This window comes from Neomonachus schauinslandi, chromosome 1 (genome assembly GCF_002201575.2).
Source record: "Neomonachus schauinslandi chromosome 1, ASM220157v2, whole genome shotgun sequence".
NCBI lineage: Eukaryota > Metazoa > Chordata > Mammalia > Carnivora > Phocidae > Neomonachus > Neomonachus schauinslandi.
In genome coordinates this window covers 19314299-19332605 of record NC_058403.1, presented here as the reverse complement: position 1 = coordinate 19332605, position 18307 = coordinate 19314299, and the positions used below count along the sequence as shown (strand labels likewise).

Sequence of the window (18307 nt, the reverse complement as noted above, 5' to 3'; positions counted from 1 at the left end):
TGCTGGAGTGGAGGGGGGTGGGAGTGATGGGGTGCGGTGGCTGGGTGATGGACATTAGAGAGGATATGTGCTATGGTGAGCACTGTGTATTGTGTAAGGCTGATGAACCACAGACCTGTACCCCTGAAACAAATAATACATTATATGTTAATAATAGAAAAAGATACCATGAGTCTTTTCAGCAAATGTCCATATATCTGTATAGAGACAGCCTGCAGCATTTAAGTTGCAAATAGGTGCTATGTGAATAGTGTGTGTGTATTAAAAGTAATTCAGCAATATTGCTAAACAATGTAACTAGACAAGTTTAATAATCTGAGTCTTAGTGGCAAATATTAGAAATTATAGGCAAATTATTTTTTAACTTCTAAAAAAACAGTAATGGATTCATTAATATATTTTTTTTTGCGGAGGAAACTATCATAAATTTTTTTTTAAGATTTTATTTATTTATTCATGAGAGACACAGAGAGAGAGAGGCAGAGGGAGAAGCAGGCTCCCAAGGAGCAGAGAGCCTGATGCAGGACTCGATCCCAGGACCCTGGGATCATGACCTGAGCCGAAGGCAGACGCTTAACCATCTGAGCCACCCAGGCGCCCTATCATAAATTTTTAAAAACATACTGTTCTATGGACACTGTTGTCATACTGTAACAATGTCTCAGTAGGACGCACACATTACACACCACTGACAGCTACTAGGAGCCTGAGAGCATTTGCACAATGGGCTCCAGGAGGATGGGGTTGACAATTGCAACATCACTGAAGCATGAATGTAGCCTAATTAACAAACTGAAACTGCTACATTCATGCTTTCCTTTCATTTATCTTATTTCACTTGCATGATGTATGTTGCTGTGTTCAGTGAAGTTGTTTCTTGCTGGCATACTGCAGTGTTTCTTGTCCACCTGCTGCATCTCGCTGCTATCTCAGGATGCTGGGAGTGCAATTATCTTTTTGCTCAGGAGTGCTCTAATTACAGTCTAGCACACCATGTAGCTTCTGCTGTTAAAAGCTATTGTAAATATCCCATCTCTGGAAGCACATGTAAAAATGTATTTAATTTCTTATGCATCATGTTTATGGATTGAATTTATTTCCACAAAATCCTAGCTAAATTCTTTCCTATCATTTTTAATGAACACACATAGTAACTTCCATTACAGAGAACTAAGTAAAGATAAAAGCAAATGAGGTTCACACCTCTAGAAAACAAGCAAAGCGCTTCCTCTCTGAATATTTGTGTCAACTTCTCAGTTGTCTTAAGAACATCCATCAACCTTTTGCTATCCCTCCATTCAGTGGAATGACCAACTCTTTAGTTCCATGTAAGTCATACAAATAACATTATCTGTTTGAAGTAGTAAAAGATCACTTGATAGAAAAACTTAAACCCTGCATTTTAACTCTGGATGCTATAAAATGTGTAATTATGGCAAAAAAAAAAAAATTTCACTGCTTCCATGTCATAGTTTCCTCTAAATCATGAGAGTGATTTGATGACCTTTGGAGTTTCATTGATCTCTAAATTTATTTGATTCATTTGTCTTTACTACTTGTTAAATACAACTTTGTAGGTAGGAACAAATCAGAAGCAGAATATATTTATTTATAACAATACCATATAATCAAAATAAAGCTTCATTTGGTGGCATTGTCACTTGTTTCATATTCATGAACTTCAGTAAAGTTAAAATATCAGAAATCCTGAACAACAATGGCTTTTAGATAGTCAATGTGTCATGACATAACAACAGCAAGCAAGTTCTTCTCACCATATAGTATCTTGCTTACAACTTGCAAGGATGAGTAAGATTTAAGATATTTACAAAGACATTCATATACACATATATGAATATTTATTTTATATATGTACATTAGATATATTGTCTCTTTTTAGTGGATGGATTAGTTATTATTGATGTACAGTACAAAGAATATATTTAAGTTGTGCAATCTGATAAATGTTGACATATGCAATGTGTATGAAATTATCACTGCAATCAAAATAATGAACATACACATTACTCTCAAAGGTTTCCTGTGGCTCTGAAAGTCCTCTCTGTTACTGTATTTTCAAAGTGGTGGTTAAATGCATTTAAAAAAAAAAAAAAAAGAAAACATTTAATATTGGAGGGTTATTGCAATGCATTTTACCAGAGGCCATAAATGATCATTATTTCCTTCCCCCACCACCCACTCCAGCACGGCTGCTAATCTACTCTGCTCGGATGATTGGGTAAAGAGCTTACTTCCTAAGTGGTATGAGCCATTTATTTTCTTGCTCTATCAAGGTTGTAGTTGCTGCAGTTTCCTTTTCATTATTATCACCTGGCAGAGGAGGAACACTGTAACCCCTGTTTTCTAGACATGCTTCAATTTGTATCAGGAAGTCTAACTACTCACAGTAACTTTTTTTAAAGAAGAATCTATTTATTTATTTTTAAGAGAGAGAGAGCAGGGGGAGGGACAGACGGAGAGAGGAGAGGGAGAGAGAGAATCTCAAGCAGACTCCCTGCTGAGCATGGAGCCTGACCCGGGGCTCGATCCCACAACCTTGAGATCATGACTTGAGCCAAAATGACTCCAGTTAGATGCTTAAGTGACTGAGCCACCCAGGCGCACACCCTTTTTTAAATCCGTGGTTCTACTGTTATGAAGACTCCAAAATGACCACGAGGCAGTCACAGCTTCACATTCCATAAAAATCCTAACCCTACTTCCACCCAGTAAAACTATCTCTGCTTGGAAGTAGGAGTTCTGATGCAACAAAGCTGAAATTTGCCATGATTCTAGGTATTTGAACTAAGCCAATCACCACTGTCCAGGAATCCATATATATGTCTTCATCAAGCTACATACACAACTGTGCAAAATTTATTAAAAAGAATATGGCTTACAGTGAGGATTTTTCCATTCCTGATGTGTGTTAGGGTTATAATTAAGTAAGGCAATAATGCCTCAATGGTTTGTTTTCTGTTCTAACATACTGAACAATTTTATGACCTACTCTGGATTTTTAACTTCCTCCATTAAGTGTATAGAAAAAACCACACATGGAAGCATAGGTGTAGTCGAAAAAGAGGTGAACGGATCAAAAGGTGTAGGTGTGATGCGAGTCTGACCCATCTGTTTCAGCTGCCCACAGTGGCTTGTTGCTCTCTCTGGAGCTGTTCGAACTATCCAAACTATATCATTTCCATCACAGGTTTGATTACTAGTATCCCTGCTGGCCTGATTATTTTGTGGATCTGACAATATCCTGACCAACTCTGGTCACTTAGGTCCTTGATATCCCACTCTCAGTCTCCTGACTCCAATAAATTTCAGTAACATGTCAAAAACTACTACTCAACTGGCAAACAGTTCTCTATGTCAGAAGACATAACCTTGCACTAAAATCTTGGTGTCTGTAGGACATGTAAACTCTGACTGCAAACTGCTGTTGATGCTCTTCCTTTAAAGAAGTGAAGTCAGGGTGCCTCAGTGGCTCAGATGGTTAAGCATCTGCCTTCGGCTCAGGTCATTGTCCTGGGGTCCTGGGATTGAATCCTGCATTGGCTCCCTTTTTGGCAGGGAGCCTGCTTCTCTCTCTGCCCCTGCCTCTGCCTCTCTCTCTCTCTCTTTCTGTCTCTCATGAATAAATAAATAAAATCTTAGAAAAAAAGAAGTGAAGTCCATTTTTTCTATCCCTTTGAATTTGGGAAGACTTTTTGAATTGCTTTAAGTGATGAATCACTAAACTCTACTCAATTTTACACTATATGTTAGTTAACCAGAATTTAATGAAAATTTGAAAAAAAGTGAATTGCTTTAATTAATTGAAATGCATTTTGATGGGGTGCCTGGGTGGCTCAGTCGTTAAGCATCTGCCTTTGGCTCAGGCCATGATCCCAGGGTCCTGGGATCGAGCCCCGCATCGGGCTCCCTGCTCCACGGGAAGCCTGCTTCTGCCTCTCCCACTCCCCTTGCTTGTGTTCCCTCTCTCGCTGCTTTGTCTCTCTCTGTCAAATAAATAAATAAAATATTTTTTTAAAAAATAAGTAAATAAATAAATAAATAAAAATAAAAAAAAGAAATGCATTTTGAAATAATGCTGTTTTTCACAGGTAGGATCTCTCAAGAGCAGATTCTGAGTTGGAGTTTAATGTACATGTTTATCAGGGGGTTCTCTTGCTTGAGAGCATACCTTTGATATGCAAACCAACCAAATCTGAGTCCACATCCCCATCTGTTCTGTAGTAGGGGACACCATCCTTCTACCCTAAATCACCCCAAGGCCAGGTATTGGACAACTAGGGACCATGCCCACAGTACAGAGCCCACCAAAATTATTCAAAGTATCCAATCTTAAACCTGCTTATCATGACACCCTTTCCTTCCCACAAAAAACACAATATAGTTTTCTGCTCATCTTTTCCCCTGGCATCTTCTGCCTCCTGACTGACCCTGATGCTTCCCCATGAGGCCATTCCACTTGGGAACTATAAGTAATAAAATATTTTCAAAGGCAGTGGTCTTCTGATCTGTTGGACTCAGCATACTTGAATAAAAACAAATCCCAGGTGCATTTTAAAACAACTCTTTCTTGGAAGCTTCAACCTTATAAAGAAGCATAGGTTAAGTGATTAGATGATGAGAGACCAAGTGGAATGAGAAAACCCACATAGAACAGAGCCAAGGTTGTCCAGTCAACAGCCTGCACTAATACTTCATACATCAAGGGAAATCTCCCTGGATATTTCAGGTCAGCTGAATCCCTAAGTGAGTGAAGTCCCATGAGTGATCACAGCCAGCACCCTTTGTGCCCACTTGATCCTCGGAAGCAGGAAAAATAATAAACCTTTACTGTTTCAAGACACTTTGTTTCCATGTGATTTGTTATATCACAGTAAGTTATTAATCATGATAACTAAATAATCAGAAGTTAATGAAGTCTGTTGCAACAAAATCTGAAATGCTTGGCACTGGCTTTTGGAACTGTTAATAAGTAACAGCAGGAAAGATGGTTAGAAGGCTGTGATTGGAAGTTAAAGTAAGAGTAAACTAATGAGTGGTGGAGTGTGGAACAGGAGAAAATAAATCGCTATTGGAAGGTGAAGAGAGACATAATATACTATAGTTGCCTGCAGTAACCCAGGAGATTGAAAATACACCAAATGAATATGTATATAAAGAGATTTTCCAGCAAGATATTAAAACTGCTAATTGGTTCCTTTTAGTTGCATATGTTAAGATGCAGATAGAGATGAACTGATGAAGAAACTGTTACTTTTTCAAGAAGTTTTTAGAAGAGATTTTTCCAACCCAGGACTTGCTTGGTTAGAAACATAAACTTTATCATTCCCAACGTCTCCAGCTGGAAAACAGTTGATAACTTAAGAAATGGCCTCAGGCAAAAATTTAACTTCATCCAATTGGTCTCAGAGGCTATCCAGAAGCAGAAGCAGGTGTTAGGCAAAAGGCCATATGAAGGTAGACATTGTATTGCCTGGATGTACTGCTGCTTTTTTTTTCCCCCTCTTGACTTATAAACTTGATTCATAAATCCAATAGATTAAAAGACACATACTTTTACAAAGTGAAATGAGACATTAATTAGTGGAGAAAAAAAATAGAATCTTCCTCTTCTACCTCTGCAGAGAAGTTCTAAGGGTCAATTTTTGCCTCTCCCTCTGTTGCTGTTTCCTTCCTTAGGCAAGGGGCACGGGATCTGATTGAGGAAAGCCTGACTCACATGTGTACAACATATATCTCATACGAAAGCAGTGGTTGCACTTTTTTTTTTCTCACTGTCCGTCTTGTGCAATCTATAAGAAAGACCAAGATTTTCTTTTCCTGTAAAAGTTTCCTCATGGGAATGAGGCAGGAAAAGCAGGAGCCCACTCCACTTTCTCTACCTAGAACTGAAAAAGAAGCCTGCTCTGATTTCCAATCTCTATTCCATTTAGTTAGGTTACAGGAGGTCCCAGCATATTTTCAAACCAGCTGATACCAGAGTTTATACATATATGTTTTATATATCTCCCTTTAGCTAATCATACATCCTTTATATATTACGGGCCTGAAGTATGAATAGATGAGTGCCAGAATTTAGGCAGCAAACCCTACCCTGCATTGCTCATGTAATGTGTAAGTCACTTTGAAATAAGAGCAAGATAGTGCTATAACCACATTCATTGTGTGTTTTCAGTCATTTCATACCAATTTATTGGATGATTCATTTTTATCCTCTTTTCATGTTCTATATGTTTTTAGGCTTTAGTTTGTTCTGTTGGATTAAGTAATCACTTTCCTTCAGGGATCTGCATATATTAATAACCCATGCCTCCTTGGATGGTTATTTGGTGAACAGAATATAGTTTTCTATTCTCTATGATTGACAGCTTAAAAATATTCTCCTTCAGAATGTGCCTGAATTTGATTTATTAATCAAGACAAGTAATTAAGGGAAAAAATATGGATGAGAGGGAGGAGAGGAGGAGGAGAAGAAGGAGGGGGAGGAGTGTATGCCAGTAAGGAGCACACATGCCCATGCCCAGCCGTGATTTCTTGATTGCAACCTCATAACAGCTGCAGATGCTCTGCGGTGGAAATGGCTCCAAGGACCTGGTTCCTGCATATTCCACAAATCTTCCAGCTATTTCTTTTTGAACTAGGGGGCCTCTGAGCAAAATCCTCCACAATTTTGGCTCTTCTTTCTTCCAAAAACACTAAGCCATGTGTTTGTGTGTGTCTGTGTTTTTTGTTTTTAAACTTAATTCAAAATACAACCACCAGATATTCTTGTGTTCATGCTATAAGTTTGAAATACTTAATTTTAACAAAAATATTTCCCATATGTTTTTACTATTTTTATTTAAGATCTAAGGAAGATCTAATTCTAATTAACTAATATGCTTGAGTCCAACCCTCAACCTATCCTTTAGAGTACACACATATGTGCTAAGAAAGCTGACCTATGAATGCAATAAGCATTGAATAATTGAGCTACAAAGAGAAAATAACTGCTATCAATAAAATTTCTAATAACTTTAATTTTTGTGCTGAAGGAATATTCATAAGTCATGTAAATCTTAGAAGAATTGTATACAGGTATCAAATATCAGTTTACATTTTGAAAAAAACTTGGAGTAATCAAATGTTTCTGTTCTGTAATAAGACACTTTAAAGTATTTTTAGTTTAGGAAAAAATACAGCAATGCAATAATTAAATGCAGAATTGATACACTTAATATTTAATAATGTATTCCTGGAAAGAATCCCATGTTTCTTGAGGAATTATCACACCTCCAACTAAAAAGGTGGATTGAGATCTTATAAGTTAAGATGACTTTTAAATCAAGGTTTCCATACAGTCACTTTATACAACATAATTTCTTTCTTACTAGTAAGTAGAAATGCCATTCCCTTCATTTTCCTGAAAAACTAATTTAGTTTATTTTTATTAGAATTTCTTATTTCCTTTGTGAGCAACACACACTAGGGTTATGCATTTACCTTCAATAGAGCATCTTAAAGATGTAAGAGCTGAGTAAAAACAGAAACTCATTCAAAGAAGATGTTTACAACAAGTTCCAATGACCCCAAAGCATCTCAGATATAGAACAGATTTCAAATTACGGTCTTGAGTACATTACCAGGGGAGAAATTATGCTTTGTTTCCCTAATTCATTGCATCACATTGATTCAAAATGCCAAACATTAAATGGTAAATATTAAGATACCATTTATAAGTAATTTAAAGTAATTTAAATTTAATTTAATTAGAATAACGTTCAATGAACATAATTATTCTGTTCATAGTGACATTTAAATAATAATGGTTATTATAAAAGTAATGTTAAATGAGTGTTTTTCAGCTAAATTATTTTTTTTATTTTAAAAAGGTTTATGGGCGCCTGGGTGGCTCAGTTGGTTAAGCGACTGCCTTCGGCTCAGGTCATGATCCTGGAGTCCAGGGATCGAGTCCCGCATCGGGCTCCCTGCTCAGCAGGGAGTCTGCTTCTCCCTCTGACCCTCCTCCCTCTCATGCTCTCTGTCTCTCATTCTCTCTCTCTCAAATAAATAAATAAAATCTTTAAAAAAAAAAAAGGTTTATAAGCATTCAAATAAGGGCAGTATTTGTAAATCCACATTTCAATCTCTTTGTGTTATTTTTTCTCATTATTTTTAAATAAGAGAAACTTTCCCATATTTGTCATATGAATCTCAATGCAAATATTTAAAATTATTTTCATAGATACAAATTTCATCTTAGTGCTTGTTCAATACACTGCATTATTCAATTTAACTCAATCTGTTAAGAATGAGAGCATGCAACAGATTTTTTAAATAGAAAATATAAATGTTGACTAATTAAATTTTTAAAAATCCAAAAATTATAAATTACTTTATCCTACAAAAAATAAATGTCTCTTAACTTGTGTGATTCATTGTTTTACTCCTAACACCACTTATAGATGAAGCCAACCCATGCACAGTAAGAGTCACAGAGAGAAATACAAAAATCAGTGAGCTTCAAATTGCTGTAATTCATACACAACTAAAATGGGTCATCAGGATAACAATTTCCTGGGGCACCTGGCTGGCTCAGACTGAAAAGCAGTCAACTTTTGATCTTGGGTCATGAGTTTAAGTCCCACATTGGGTGTAGAGATTACTAAATAAATAAATAAATAAAATGGGTCACCAGGATAACAATTTCTAGATATTCCCAGTATAATATTCTTTACAGGTTCTAATGCCAATTTTCTACCCCTCCCCCATTCCTATGCTGAAGTCCTAATCCTCGGTACCTTAGGATATGATCTTATTTGGAGAAAGCACCTTTAAAAAAGTAATTTAAGTAAAATGAGGTCATTAGAGTATGACCTTAATCCAATATGATGGGTCCTTACAAGAAGAGGTGATAAGCTGATTAAAAAATAGGCAGAAGATATGAACAGACATTTTCCAAAGAAGACATACAGATGGTCAACAGACATATGAAAAGATGTTTAACATCACTAATCAGGGAAATGAAAATGAGATATCACCTTACACCTGTCAGAATGGCCAAAATAAAAAAAAAACACAAGAAACAAGTGTTATCAAGGATATGGAAAAAAAGGAACTCTCTTGCACTGTTGGTGGGAATGCAAACCAGTACAGCCACTGTGGAAAACAGTATGGAGATTCCTCAAAAAATTAAAAATAGAACTACTGTAGGATCCAGTAATTCCACTGAGTATTTACCCAAAGAAGACAAAACACTAACTCGAAAAGATATATGCACCCTTATGCTTATTGAAGCATTATGTACAATAGTCAAGATATAGAAGTAACTCAAGTGTCTATTGACACATGAATATGTGTATATATTCACATTATTCACAATATATATACACATATATAATGGAATACAGCTCAGCCATAAAAAGAATGAAATCTTGCCACTTGCAAGGACATGGATAGAGCTAGAGTATTATGCTAAGCAAAATAAGTCATTCAGAGAAAGACAAATACCATATGATTTCACTCATTTGTGTAATGTAAGAAACTCAACATGAACATGTAAAAAAACAAACAAAAACAAAAAACAGAGAGGCAAACCAGGAAACAGATTCTTAACTATAAAGAACAGAGTTGAGGGTTACTGGAGGGGATGTGGGCAGGGGGATGGGTTAAATGGGTGATGGGTTAAGGAGGGCACTAGTAATGATGAGTATGGGGTATTGTATGTAAATGATGAATCACTAAGTTCTACACCTGAAACTAGTATTATACTCTATGTTAACCAACTGGAATTTAAATGAAAACTTGAAAAAGAAGATAAAAATTTAGAAAAAAAGAGGGGCACCTGGGTGGCTCAGTTGGTTGAGCGTCTGACACATAATTTTGGCTCAGTCATGATCTTGGGGTCGTGAGATCCGGCCCCATGTGGGACTTCATGCTCTATGGATTCTGCTTAAGATTCTCTCTCCCTGTCCCTCTGGCCCTCTCCCCACTCAATAAATAAATCCTTTTAAAAAATGTAAAAAAAGAAGGAAGTCAGAGAAAGACAAATACCATATGATTTCACTCATATGTGAATTTAAGAAACAAAACCAACAAAGAAAAAAAGAGACAAACCAAAAAACACACTCTTAACTATAGAGAACAAACTGATGGTTACCAGAGGGGAGGTGAGTCGGGGGATGGGTGAAATAGGTGACAGGGATTAAGAGTACACTTATCATGATGAGCACTGAGTAATGTATACAATTGTTGAATCACTATATTGTATACCTGAAACTAACATTATATATTAACTACAAATAAAATAAAATTTAAAAAATAAAAAGAAGAGGACATTAGGACACTAACATGTACAGAGGGAAGACTTATAAAGACACAAGGAGAGGACAGCTATCTAGAAGCTGAGGAGAGAGACCTCAGAAGAAATCAACCCTGCCAATACCTTGATGTTGGCCTTCTAGTCTCCATAACCATAAGAAAGCAAATTTGTTTAAGCCACCCAATTTGTCGTACTTTGATAAAGCAGCTCTGGCAAACTAGTCTACCAATGCACAGAAGAAACTAGATAATATGAACATCCACCTTTATAAACATCCATTATTCTCTACATAGACCCCAAAGTCAGAAGGGAAAGATACCAGGGTATACCATATCTAGAAAATATCAGGCATGCAGGATTATTTTAACCCAGCTCTGCATAACTCAAATTATTTCACTGACAAAATATATACTATATACATATGCATATATTTACACACACAAAGTGTTTCAATACATAATGGGATGTACATATATAATATATATAAGTAATATATATGATCTATATATTAAAATATATATAGATCATATATATTTCCTTTATATTTTTTTCATAGACCTATTGAAATACATTCACATATGCATACACTGTATTTCCCCCCCCACACATTTTGTTTATTTTTTCACAGGATCCTAATGACCTCTACATGTTTCCCCTGAATTCACTGGTTTTACATGTTCTGTTACTGTTAGCCAATCTTGATACTCCCCCTCCATTCCAACATACACCTTTGTAAGCAATTCCGCCTTTTTTCATTTTGCTGTTCTGTTTTATCTTACATCAGGGTTTTGAAGTTTCTAGATATCACTGGTTCTGCACAAAAAGTCATTTGTGACTTTTCCTTTTCCTCTTTCTTAATCCCTTTTCAAAAAGCTAATTTTTTCAAAACTCTTTTTTTTTTTTTTAAAGATTTTATTATTTGACAGAGAGAGAATGAGAGAGAGAGAGCACACGAGAGGGGGGAGGGTCAGAGGGAGAAGCAGACTCCCCGCCGATGCGGGACTCGATCCCGGGACTCCGGGATCATGACCTGAGCCGAAGGCAGTCGCTCAACCGACTGAGCCACCCAGGCGCCCTGCTTTCAAAACTCTTAATAATATAATTTTCCTCCTGCTCTTTATTTTTTTAAAGATTTATTTATTTGAGAAAGAGTGTGCGTGCACAAGGTGGGGGGAGGACAGAGAGAGAGGGAGAGAGAGAATCTCAAACAGACTCACCTCTGAGCACGGAGCCCAATGTGAGGCTCGATATTTATGTCTAACTGTTGAGTATTTTGGTGAATACATATCACTTAATTTCCAAATAAGTAAGTTAATATTTAGGTAGGTAGATAGATACATACATACATACATAGATGATAGATAATCAGTCATTAAGTATATAGACAGAGCTCTTGCATTGTGCTTGATATGTGAAAGACATATTTAAAATTGTTCACCAGTGTTCAACTAATGTGCCCAATGATAAAAAAGATTTGTGACTTTTTTTTTAAAATTTTATTTATTTTTTGAGAGAGAGTGAGAAAGAGTGAGAACGAGCATGAGTCGGGGGGAGGGGCAGAAGGAGAAACAGACTCTCTACCAAGCAGGTAGCCTGATGCGGAACTCGATCCCAGGACTCTGGGATCATGACATGAGCCGAGGGCAGACACTTTACCAGCTGAGCCACCCAGGTGCCCTTGTGACTGTTTTTGTGTCCTAAATGAACTTTAGTCTCAACTACTATGTAGACACATTGCATAAAAGCATCAGTTATATCTATAAGCAAAAAATAAACAATACAAGACCCATTACTTTCAAACTGCATCTTAAGTTCAACATTATGGTCCCTCAATGCAAGTACTTATGTTGTTGCTAAATAATATTTTTAAAACAGACAAAAAAGAATATGCTTCCAAAAATAACTTTCTTCTGCTAGTGAATGTCAAATTGATAAATACCACCATTCAAACTTGGCTTGATGTATATTCTGTTTATAATGATAGTCAAATCATTTAATTGCCATCTAAATATTTGATCTGTCTTTCTTGCAAATTCCTGTGGTGTAAAATGTAATTTGGCCTGAGAAGCATGCAGTAGACTGGACTATATTCACACTTTTAGAAGAGCTAAAAACATTAAAAATAAATAGCCACTCTGTTAACACTAATAAAGTAATTGTCTTGAGAGACAAGGCAATTCGGATTTACATTTGAAAAAGTTATGATTGTTAATGAAAGCAAATTTTCCAAATAGTTCACACATCTTAAGAAGGAATACTGTAACATCTTTTAAAACAGAATAATTATTTGGGCCTTTTAAAATAAAAATAATGATTTGCTCTTCCTTACTATAAAATGATGCTGTGAGTATGCTAGATGTCTTTTCTTCACTCCAAATATGTAAAAATGATTGTTAAATTTGCATCACTTACTGTGCAAACATTTTTGCTCCACTCCATTTTACTCCTCTCAGACCATAAGAAGCTTTAGTTACACACAAATATTTATAAATCATGTTAGGAATAATTGTTCATGTTCATGTTCTTACACTCTACTAGGAGACATATATGCTATGTCATTGAGTACACACACAAACTAAATGACATGAGCAATTTTCCTTTTTAAACCCTTTGTGAAGGTTGATGTCAATCAAACCCCAAATCTGTACTTCAGCTAAATGCTCTCTGTTGAAACCCACTGGGAGTATAGCACAAAAATGTTAGTATTCTATGTGCTTGGTCTCATTTCCTGTCTTCTTTTTACTGCCACATGCATGACCCTGTTAGTCCAACCAAAAAGGTCTTTTACAGAAAAAAAAAGTATAATTTATTTATTGTGGACATCCATTAAACTGCGCCCCCCTTTGGACACATGACTTATTCTTTTAAAGATAGATACACTAACAATTCACTACCTGCATATTAAATATAATGTATGGAAATTAAGTATTTTCCTTTCACACTTTTATAGATTCTGAGAACAAACATTTTGACAAAAGCTGCTGATTATAAAATTGATTCTATGCCTTACTGCATGACATGTTGGTCTGTCATCAAATTGTTTTAATTGAAATCAGCTGTTCAAATGACCTTACCTCCATAGCAGTTCTTCCATTTATATGAACTCATTTATATCTAAAATTCCAATGTGGATGGAAAATAGAAATTTAACTGGATTATCTCCCTTTCATTCTTTGGAATACTCTAGTGTTGTCATGAAAATTACAGTTATGTTTAAGCCATTTTTACTATCACTATCTTTTTTAGTAAGTAGTGACAAATGGAAAGCACTCACATGAAATTGAAATGCTGAAATGAATTGAAAAGTAAGCCAAAGCATTTTAAGAAAATGCTAACACAGAGAGAAATAAATCCCTTTCTCAAGAAAGGATAGTGAATAAATTACATCAGCTTCATATTGGCTTTCAGATTGGTTTCAATCTTTAACATATCCTTTCAGGAAATATAGATTATGAAATTCCACGGCATTTCTATCATTTTAATTTGAGCAATAGTAATTGTTAGCCATTATTATTTTAATTTTAGTAAAATAAGCCATTAAGTTCCCTCAAGATAAAGTAGCTGTAAATTACTATATAGTCCTTCTTTCACAATAGGATTTCTCTAATTGTTTAGATGTAAAAGTTCATCACCTTTATCAAGGACTATCAAGTAGAAAAAATTAAAGCAAACTTTAATTACTGGTGAATCTTCTCTGTGATTAAAAAATGCTCTTATACTTAAATTTAGTTACTCTTCTTAATGGAAACATGAAGATTTAAATTCTCATTCTCTTTAGCTTGGGGTCATGGCAAAATATCTGTGGGGTAGAGAGAAGGTGACTGGTTTTGAGCTGTTTGGTGGAATCACATCTCATTACCCCTCCCAAAATAGCAATCATGCCATTAACTTTTTGCTTTATGAAATATCCAAATAACACATATTGATAAACACATATAAAATAAATGTTACAACTCAAAATTTCATACTCGTTATTTGCATTAAATTTCTATTTTATGGTTGAAACTCCCTTCAAATCTCATTCCTCTATTTCCTGTATCTGGGATGAGGCTGATTTCCCTCAGCAGGACCAACGATGCATGCTTGAGCACAGTGCTGTAACGGAACCAATCAGAATCCTCACCATGAATTATGTACTCATATGGGTTGTATACACTAACTTTCTCTCATCATATAATCCCCACTTTTTGCAGTAGATGAATATGAGACCAAGGAGCAAAGAGAGACAGAAAAGTAGACATAGAAAACATGTGGAGAAAATTCCCTGCTTATATTTCCAGGGCCCCGTATCTAACCATACCTGAAAATAATTCATTAATGTTTTTAAACTTAGAGTTTTATGAAAATAATTTATTATTCTCTCATTTTCAGTCTTTGAAAGTTTTGCTAGCCTGCTATCATGAATGACAATCTATATTAAATTTCACTGTTTGGTTTGAAAATGATGTAAACCCAACCATAATTGTTCACCATTTTACAATCCAAGTACTGAAAAACTATTTGCCAATAGTGGTATTCAACAAGGGTTATCGCAAGTAATAGACCCTTATAACATGCAAATAGTTGAGTCAGCATAAGGTCTCAGATGGGTGGATTCTGATAGAAGGGACTGCCGAATTCTTTTTATGCTGAAGGAAAGCCACTAATTAATAATGATAGTAATAGTTCAACTGAAACTTCAGGAAATATGGTAGAAACTGTTAGGACATTGATGTAGGTTGGCAACTACTGCCTGTGGTCTTCAGAGAGAAGTGTTTTATTATATTTAGTATAATAAAAATAGACTGAATCTCATAGTCCAAAGACTTAAAACAGTCATGTACATATTTGAATTTCATTTTATTTTTTAATTTTCTTAAGATTTATTTATTTATTTAGAGAGATGGGGGCTGTGGAAGGGCAGCGGTGATGAGAATCCTGAAGCCAACTCCCCACTGCACATGGAACCCGACATGGGTATCTATCCCAAGACCCTGAGATCATGACCTGGGCCTAAATCAAGAGCTGGATGCTTAATGGCCTGACCCACTCAGGGGCCCCTGAATTTTACTTTAATAAGTGTTATAGGAATACATTCCAGAGTAGTAATGGTGAGAATTCTGCCTCTCACCATTTTATACCTACTCCCTCCCCCACCATTTGCCCTCCTAACACAAAGGGAAGGTCGAAATGTAATTATTGTTTCAGTGCCTTTAAAATTAGGAATGGTTGCTGGAGGTGAGTGACGGATGGGGTAATTGAGTGATGGGCATTAAGGAGGGCACGTGTTATGATGAGCAGTGGGTGTTATTTGCAACTGATAAATTATTTAACACTACATCTGAAACTAATGATGTACTATATGTTGGCTAATTTAATTTAAATTAAAAAAGAAAATAAAATAAAATTAGGAATGGAAGCAGCTCTACTTAATGAATTTAATGAGCAGCATCATTATTGTTTTTCAGCTCACAAAATGAATACAGTTCAATGACTGTATGACCAGATATTAGGAAAAATAAAAGTTTAAATAAAAGTTATCCAGTGAAAAACAAAACTAGTATTACACTATGTTCTTTCAGAATTCAGGAACTGCCTTCAGTATGGGCATATTTGTGGCTTAACACCTCTTAAATTTTATTTTCAGTAACATCCTTTCATTGAATCCTGGCAGAATATATACAGAATATACAGTATGAAGGGACATTAAGATCATAGGTCTTTTTTGTAATGAAGTGATAGATTATCTTATTTCTTTTTACTTCCTTCCTCAGTATATCACTCTAAGTAAATGTTGAAGACTGTAGTAAATTGACATCATATTTTCAAACCCTCTCTTTTATACTGAAGGTCGTTTGGATAGGTGTTTGCCAGTAGTTTCCAATAAGATGCTATTGTCTATATAATACTTAAGGTAAAATTTGTCAAGGAGTTTTTTTTTGGAGGTGGGATTAATGATAATTATGCACAGAAATACACAGCTACTTTGAAGCACCTTTTTAGAAAATAACAAATTGCATTATTAAGGCATGTATTCATTCTAATGATGTGTATGTTTTAGTTTAATGTTAAATATTCTTAAGTATCTAAGTAATGCAAAGTCAACTAGATCCTTCCTGAAGTTTTTTTAAAAAGGTTTAAGCATGACTAATGCGGAATTACTGTTAAAAAAATGAGAATAACTGGGCTCCTGCGTGGCTCAGTAGGCTAAGCATCTGCCTTGAGCTCTGGTCATGACCCCTGGGTCCTGGGACCAAGCCCTGCTCAGTGGGGAGCTTGCTTCTCCCTCTCCCTTTGCCGCTCCCCCAGCTTGTGCTCTCTTGCTCTCTCTCTCTGTCAAATAAATAAATAAATAAAATTATAAAAATTAAAAATGAGAATAACTAACTAAAACATATAATCAAGAGTTAGTAAAATTACATGAAATTTTAGATTCACAGGTTGAGCAAATTCATTTTTTCAGGGAATGGTTGTTCTATCACCCAGCCAATCAAACCAGTAAGGTCTCAACACAAGAATGGGACTCCAGAGACAAACAAGAATCTGAATGTCTACTCTGTCACTCAGTAGCTGTGTGATTGTGGGTAAGTTGCTTAACTTCTCTAAGTCTCAGTTTTCTTGTCTGAATAATGAGAATAGAATGAACCAATGAGAGATTATATAAAGCCACCTTAACTTTGCTTAGTGACTAATAAGCACACCTACATATTTGCTATCCTTATTTCTATATTATTGTTAATATTATATGCCTTTTAATATACAAATCTAAAATAAATATATTCAAGTAATGTACCATTGATTTTCAATTTGGATAAAAGTATGTATTTATCAACTAAATGATTTCATTAAGTTCTATGTTGTGTATCATTCATTTATATAACTATGTTAAGGTTTAATGTCTTCCAAAACCTACATGTTCAAAGAAACAAACATTTATAAATGGATATGAAATAGTATTTAAGAGAAGGGAATTAGACTATGTTTGGAATCCTGACTGTACTTCTTCCCAGCCGTGTGACCTTAAGCATTTACGTGGACTACCTGTGCTCAGTGCATCCATAGCATGTGTGGAGCATAGGTAAATATTTTTTGCAGAAATCTTTTGAGTGTCCCTAAATTAGCATGTCTGCCACTTTCTGACACTAGTTGTGCACTATTCAATGAAAGAAATGGCATAGTGGTCAGTGGGAGTGATTAACTTGCCAGACTGCTTTCCTGGAATCACGGACGAGAATCATTAGGCTCTGGGACATCTCTACACATGTGAATGTCAAAGCCTCTTGCAACAAACTGATGAATTAGGAAAGGGTGTTCAAGAGAGTGCCCTAAGGAAAGGAGTAGAGGCTGGGTCTGACAAGGGAACCAGGCTGGGCTCAGGACTCCCTACTCAGATATACCACTGGTACAAACCTGTGCCAGAGAGGTTTTTTTTGAAGAAGAAGGCACCCATAAGTATGGGACTTCATGAATCCCAGTGTAGCATGAGCCAAAGTAGCAGCCCTGCTTATCTATGTATGAGATCAGTACTGCTCTGAGCAACAGCCTCCCCACCTGGAAGATGATGATATGAATACTTCATTTAATATAATGTTATCACAAGCTTTAGAGAAGCCGCTGTGCATTTGTAGTTCATAAGCATGATGATTGGGTGTTCATGCTGTTGCATGACGTGCATTCCTCAAACCTTGCCACGATGACATTGGCACATTATCCATCTGATGTGAAAAAAAAAAAAAATCAAAAGTACAAAGAGCTATACAGGAATCAAATGTAAGAAAAGGTCTACCTACAATTCAGTTGTTTATTCCTAAATTATGATCACATGCTGTTTAATTTATAAAAATTATAAATAGTTAAAAACTTCCCTGTGACTCCGCCAATGCCCAAGACAATTTAAAAATAAATTTTAAATATTCTTCTCTAAAAAAATAAAACCTTGAGAACTTGCAAATTCCCAAACTTAGTGTGCATCAGAATCATGAGAAGAGCTTGTTAAAAGATGACTGGTAT

The 18307-nt window shown here is 35.7% G+C and overlaps 1 non-coding gene across 1 annotated transcript; it reads left to right on the top strand.

Annotated features, from left to right (window-relative positions):
* The first annotated feature begins 17913 nt into the window (after positions 1-17913).
* Positions 17914-18018, top strand: LOC123323235. Its single transcript, XR_006539298.1, has one exon. It is a non-coding gene; the product is annotated as a small nucleolar RNA U13 (small nucleolar RNA).
* Positions 18019-18307: the final 289 nt, after the last annotated feature.